Here is a 6,918-nt window from a genome sequence, read left to right as displayed (position 1 = left end):
CCACAAATTCTTCGAAATCAAACTTGCTATACTGAAGAGAACTTACCTGTAATATCAGAAACAGTAATTACATATATCTTCATTTCTCAATATTAGAAGATATTGAGTGGTTGATACCAAATCTACAAACTCAATAACTTTACAGTCCTCCATCGCTTTGGTTGTGTTCTTCATAAAAGCCTGCAGAGCCCATGGCATGTTATTAAAGTTTGAGAAAAGTATTCTAATATTTTTGGAACGAAAAAAGAAACTAACGTTCTTGAAATTTTGGAGGGAAATAGAACCACTCTTGCTTGGGCCTAACAATGCAAATTGTTGACGAAGATACACGAGCTCGTCCACTGTTAAGGTCTTGGCAAGGGACTAATCACATAATGAAAGTAAGAAACAAAATGATGAAAATAAAACTTCTTTTTAAAAAAAATTAAAAAAAATAATAGAATGTACCCTCAACGCGGATTTTCTTAAAGATGAAGAGCATATATAGGATCGAACAAGCCTGTAAATTGCAATATCTAAAACAATCTTCACATCTTGACAATCTCGAAACCAAGGATGACCTAACATAAGACTCAGAATCAAAGTTTAGCATCTGAAAATTTGTTACTAGTTTATCTATAGGGTTAATTGCGAATATACCCTGTTACTATCGCTGCAGTTCTATTGTTGCAGATAGACACCCTGCAAAGGGTCAAAAAGAAATTCACTTACAGGGTCTATCTGCAACAATAGAACTACAGAGATAGTAAGTTCAATTTGGCGACAGTACGAGGGTTCTGTTGGCGATTCAACCCTTATTTATATAATGGAGCTACTTACATAAGGCTTCTGCAACAATAGAACTACAGAGATAGTAAGTTCAATTTGGCGACAGTACGAGGGTTCTGTTATTTCTTGATGAAATCTATAGCTTCAGGTGATAGAGAGGGCCATGGATCTTCTTCGAAACTAGGCTTCGCTTTTAGAACAGCTCGAAATATTCCAGATTCAGTACGAGACCAAAAAGGGCGACTTCCACATAGAAGAATGTATGCTATCACACCGATACTCCATATATCTGCTTCAGTGCCGTAGGATCTATGAAGAACTTCAGGAGCAACATAGTATGCACTTCCAACAATATCATTTAGCCTTTCATCTGTTTTGTAAATGATTAGACAATGAGATGATTATAAATTAAATACATCTTATAAGGTTAATTTCATGAATTACAGATTCCTCTATTGTACAAAAAAAAGAGACAAATGACCATGAAGTTTCATGTGACCAACCTGGATTCACAAAATCTGACAAGCCAAAGTCTATAGTCTTTATGACAGACTTCTCATCCTTTGAAACAAATAGAAAATTCTGAAAAAATAAAAAAAAGAGACAATCAGGAGTAATTTAAGTAATAGTAAATTTTACAAAAAACCCTAGGTTTTGGCCCATTTTAAGATAGCCCCCATGTCACTTAACCCCCTAGTTTTTTGGGTTTTCACAAAATCTCCGTAAATTTTAAACTTTTTCCAACATACACTCCAAACCCGTAACCTCCATTTTTTATGGGTTTTAGTTAATTTCATGAAATCCCCATTTTTCGTTTTTTTTTCCTTCTTCTTTTTTCCCCCTTTCTGTTGGGTGGTGGGGATGCTGAAAGAAGTCTAAAATTTATGGGTGCTTTGTGAAAAAACAAAAAGTTAGGGGTATTCTGTCAAATTTCCCCTCAAAGTAATGACTGTAAGAGAATACACAGTTCGGATATGACATTGACCTCTGGCTTGAGATCTCGGTGCACGACACCTTGAAGATGGAAGAATGCAACAGCACTTAGAATCTGAACCATGATAAATTTAGCATCTTGTTCTGAATATTTTCCACCCCTAAAATGGAAAGAATTATATAATTTCACTGTAGAGTGCTCTAATCAAAACAATATATACATGCTATGTAAACAAACATGATAACATAAACATAAATGAATATTTAGTTTACTTACCTGGAAAGAATCCTTTCTAACAGTTCCCCTCCTCTGCATAACCTGAACAGATATAAAACAAGAGACAACGAATGGTTAAATAATTGCTTATAACATATTAGAAAGGAAAGGATAATAAGAAATTTAGCCTTACTCCATCACTATGTAAACGTTGTCCTCGTCTTCATAAGCATCGTAAAATTGCACAAGGTTCTTGTGTCTAGTGAGAGATCTCAATATTTTCACTTCTCTTGCCACATCTTCAATTGCAATGGTTGTTGTCAACTGCAAAAAAAGTATTATATGTATGAAATTAGACAACAATTACATGAAACTATGTCATTATCCTTTAATTAGCTAATATGTTCAAGGATAATCAAACATATGTACTTGTGTTCTTTGCTGGAGTCAGGTACACTGCGTAACAGTACTGCTATCAATTCTTTTAGTACTCTTATGGATTCTTCATACGAAGAAAATGGATAATTTTGATGGAAGAATCCCCCAAACCTCGTAGGACATAAAGCCAAAGAATCCAATAGTCATGTTCTCACTTTCTTATCTACTAGAACTAATTTGTTTATTATGTTAATCGAGATTCATAGAATTTCACAAATTGAGTGAATCCTCAAGAGTATTCCCAAAGGCATCAAAGAAAAGAATAAACACATTTCCAAAGATTCATGGGGAGAATCATGCATAAATGCTTCATATAGAAGAAACTCAAGTTTTCAATCATGCCTAGATGTCACAGAACATAACATTGTTGATTGTGTTGCCCACCAAAGTTACAATAAATAACAGAAGTATTCTAGTGTATCAAACATCAATTCAAATGTCCCAAAATCTTCCTCTCTTTTTCTTTTCTATGTAAGAATATTGTAGTTCAAATTAAGGCATGTATTATGGATAAATCAACAATTAACTCAAAATTTTCAAATACAAATGAATAAATGATCATAACCTTTCCTTTAGGGATAACCTTAACAGCCACCTCCTGCCCCTTCAACTCTCCCTTCTTCACCATAGCAGAGCAAGTATACCCGAAATGCCCTCGACCCACGACATCTCCAAGGTCATGCTTTGCAAAAAAGTCCTTCAAAAACCCAAAATTCTTACTCAACAGCAAGTCATCCTCAGGAATTGTATCCTCATTAGGCTTCAATGAAGCATGCCTTCTAGCAAGAAATGCCTTAATGTGCTTTGCAGGCGATGGAGGAGGAAATGGCCTTTTAAATATCCTCAAAGGGGTAGATGGTGAGTTCTTATACGAGATTTGAAATGGGCTAGAAATGTAAAATGGGAGTTTCTGCAGTTTTGGGGTTTCGGCATTTTGTATGGATCTTTCATTGTAGGGAACTACAGAGTTCTCTTCTTGAATTGGGGTGCTGTTGATTTCTTTGCCATGACAGAGCCCCATTGAACAGCAAGAATGAGTGCAAAGCAATCAGCTTGTCATATTTGTTTCAAGAAAAGAAAGTGAAGTAGTACTCTATGATATCTAGAAAAGAGTGAAAAATGAGTAGGAGAAAGCTAGCTTTTTAGGATAAAGTGTGAGAAAGAAGAGATTCTTGCTAAAATGATCATGATAATGCTGAACAGTTGGAGGTAGAGGAGAAGAAACAAGAGAGTAGGAAACAAAAGAGAAGACTTTAGCTGCTAAAGCTTTTTGCCAAGGGAATGTTTTTAGTGGCATTTGTACTTTTTATCCTTTGAAAGAGAGAACCTGATTCTTACGTGAGGGAGATTGAAATGAATCTGATTCTTTTATGTTGGTTGTAAATGTCCATGAACAGTGATGGAGCATATTAGTCTGCCTAGGCACAAATTAATTCAAAATAAACTATTTGATTCATGAGTACTAGTATACTTTAATCATTATATTTTTTAATGCACATATTTCATCATTGTAGGCACTAAAAAATGCCAAGAAACAAAAGAGTGTTGAAGTTCGCTACTAGCATGACGAAGTTCGTCATTGAAGGCGAGGTTCACCCAGGGACGAAGCTCTCAATGCTTTATCATTTAGAAGACGAAACTCGTCATTGAAGACGAAGCTCGTCGTTGAAGACAGAGCTCATTGATGGAGACGAAGCTGTTTGCGTTGAAAGTTGATGTTTTCATTGCAGGATTCATTACAAACTTCAGACGTTTACAACGAATACAAAAATCAGTCTTTTTATAAGACTTTTACACAATGAAAATAAAAAGTTTACAACTTTATCAAACAAACGCAGAGATCGTTTATCGGTCTTCTGCTTGCGTGGGTGTCTTTGCCTGTGCCGGGGTTTATCCGTGGACCACCGTCGATCAGATCTGATTGCTGAAAAATTGGACAGAGCTTCGTCTATCCGCGAAGGGATCGAGAAAATCGTAGCTCTTATCTCGGCGAAGCGAGATAATCACTCTTCTTAAGATTACCGCAATGGGATAATCCTAAGGAACGGATCCGGGAAGCTGTAGATCTGACGAATCTCTCTCTCTCTTGCGTTGAAGAACTCGATCCGATCTCTCCTCCTCCTCTCTGAAATCCGTGCACCTTCAGTCTTCAATCCGACAGGGCTTCGCCTAATCTCCAAAATTTCAGATCTGAAAAAATGAGGGTCTGAGGCTTGTATTTATAGGCTCCAGGAGGTTTCGGGCGGTTAAAACCGTATAAATGCCCATTTCGGGCGGTTAAAAATGAGGGTCTGAGGCTTGTATTTATAGGCTCCAGGAGGTTTCGGGCGGTTAAAACCGTATAAAGGCCCATTTCTGCGTTGTATTTATAGTCCGAGACACTCCGTTATGGTGTATTTGTCCGTTTCCGCTGTAAATCCTTTGTCCGAACTCGGATTTGAGTGATTCGAAGTGCGTTGGAAAGCCGACGAGGAGTTCTATCAGCTCCAATGGTTGGATCATCTGTAAAAAGAATGAGACACGAAGGGCGTTGTTCCTTTTGTAAACATCGCGGGGCTCCCGATTAGCCTGTACCTTCGTTATTCCGAAATTCTGTTAGTTCACGTAGTTTGTCGATTCACTTCAAATGTTCACCGACATCAATCGAACTCCTGTGAACCGGATTATGACGTTCATCGTCGTTCCTTAACACTGAGCTGTTCGTGGAGACCTATAGTCAATTTTTGATGCCTACAGATACCCCCTCCAAAGCGTTCCAGACTCGAATCTTTTGTAGAAGAGGCTGAAATACTTTGGATGTGATTGGTCCAGCCTTCAGTCGGCGTAAAAAACCTGTAGTTAGTTTCGATTCTTGACTCCTTCGATTTTCAGTCTACTCGATGCTTTGATGAATAGCTGAAATCCTTCCGGCGCTGCATTTATCGTCTGGCCGTCGTCGAAGTCTCAAATCTACAACTGATGAGTTGAGTTTGGCTCATGTCATTGAGTTAACTTTTTTATCGTAATGCGTTGACTAGCATTGACCTAGAGTTACGCGTTGACCGGTGTTGACCCTAGGGTTTCGAACGTTGTACGTTGACTTTTGGTTGCAACGCGTTGACTGGCGTTGACCTAGGGTTACGCGTTGACTCGTAACTGGCGTTGACCCTAGGGTTACGCGTTGACTCGAGGTTGGATGTGTTCTTCGATTCCATTGCACTCTTGAGTAATAGTTTATCGATTACAAAAGATCCGGTCTTTTTATAAGATCCGGTTACAACAAAATCAAAAGAAAATGAAAATTACAACTTTCCTTTTATGTCGAACGAAACGCGAGATCCTGTTTTGCGGTCTCTCACTTTTGTGGGTTCTTCGCCTGCGCCGGGGTTAATCCGTGGACCACCGCGCGATCTTGATCCGGTCGGATCTACACGGTATAGCGGGTGCTATTTCACGAAAGAAATAACAGCCGGGGGTACTATTTCACCAAGGAAATAATAGTCCTAGTGATCGAAATCGACCAAGCGAAATCGAGACTCTTCTCGGGATCAAAGGCCAAGCTTTGATCCGGAGGAAAACCGTGTAGATCTCAGATCTGATCTCTCTCGAACTACTACCTTATTTGGCGTGGATGATCGCCAAGAACCAGATCTGAGAGTCCGAGTCTTCTAAGCTTGAAAATCCGAAGGTGAGTTCTCAATCCAGCAGCGTTTCGGCTCCAAAATTCCCACCCCTCAAAAATGAGCCATCCAGATCTATTTATAGGCTCAGATCTGTGCTCGGCCACCTAGGTGGCTCGGCCACCGAGCCACCTCTTGGTGGCTCGGTTTTGGCCGAGCCACCTAGAGGTGGCTCGGCCACCGAGCCACCTAGAGGTGGCTCGGTTTCGGCCAAGTCCTCTAGGTGTTTGGTTTCGCGCCCGTTTTTCGGTTTCGCGGTTTATCCAATCTTCGTTGTTGATCTGAACTCTGATTTGGAAGTCCGGATCCTGATTTGGCAGTAAATCCGCCTCGGTGTTTAACCTCGTCGCCTCGTTAATCCACTTCGTCGCGTGTCACTTGGCTTCGGTGTTGCGGATTAGCGATCGTGTTTAGATACGTCACTCGACGGTTCGTTGGTTTGTCGAATCGTCGTACCGAGTTATGTTAAGGGACCTATAAGCAGTTTTATACGCCTACAGATACCCCCTCCAAAGTATTTCAGCCTCGTTCTTTTATAGAAGAGTCTGGAATGCTTTGGATATGATTGCCCCAACCTTCAATCGGTATGACGGGACCTCGGAATGGCTTCTGTTCTTGATTCCTTCAATCCTTCAGGCTATTCGGTGCTTTGTCGAATGTCTGTAAGGGTTCCGGTGCTGCATTTATTGTCTGACCGTTGTCGGAATTTTGAACTTAAAGTCGATTCCTGATTTTCTGATCTTTAGCTCGTGTTTGTTGGTTCAACATAGAAATGACCTTCGATCGTTGACGTTAAGTCTTTATTTGCGACGCGTTGTCCGGCGTAGTGTTGTTGAGTTATCCTTAAGAATATTTTTAGAGCAATCCTTGGTGGGATGAAGGACCCTCCTATGGTACGCACAG

General features: G+C 39.7%; 1 pseudogene; it reads right to left on the bottom strand.

Moving 5' to 3' along the window:
- Nucleotides 1-3,564, bottom strand: part of LOC109831703 — a 4,767-nt pseudogene extending 1,203 nt beyond the window's left edge.

The sequence above is a fragment of the Asparagus officinalis genome, chromosome 2 (assembly GCF_001876935.1).
Source record: "Asparagus officinalis chromosome 2, Aspof.V1, whole genome shotgun sequence".
Classification (NCBI taxonomy): domain Eukaryota; kingdom Viridiplantae; phylum Streptophyta; class Magnoliopsida; order Asparagales; family Asparagaceae; genus Asparagus; species Asparagus officinalis.
This window is presented reverse-complemented; position numbering and strand designations above follow the sequence as displayed.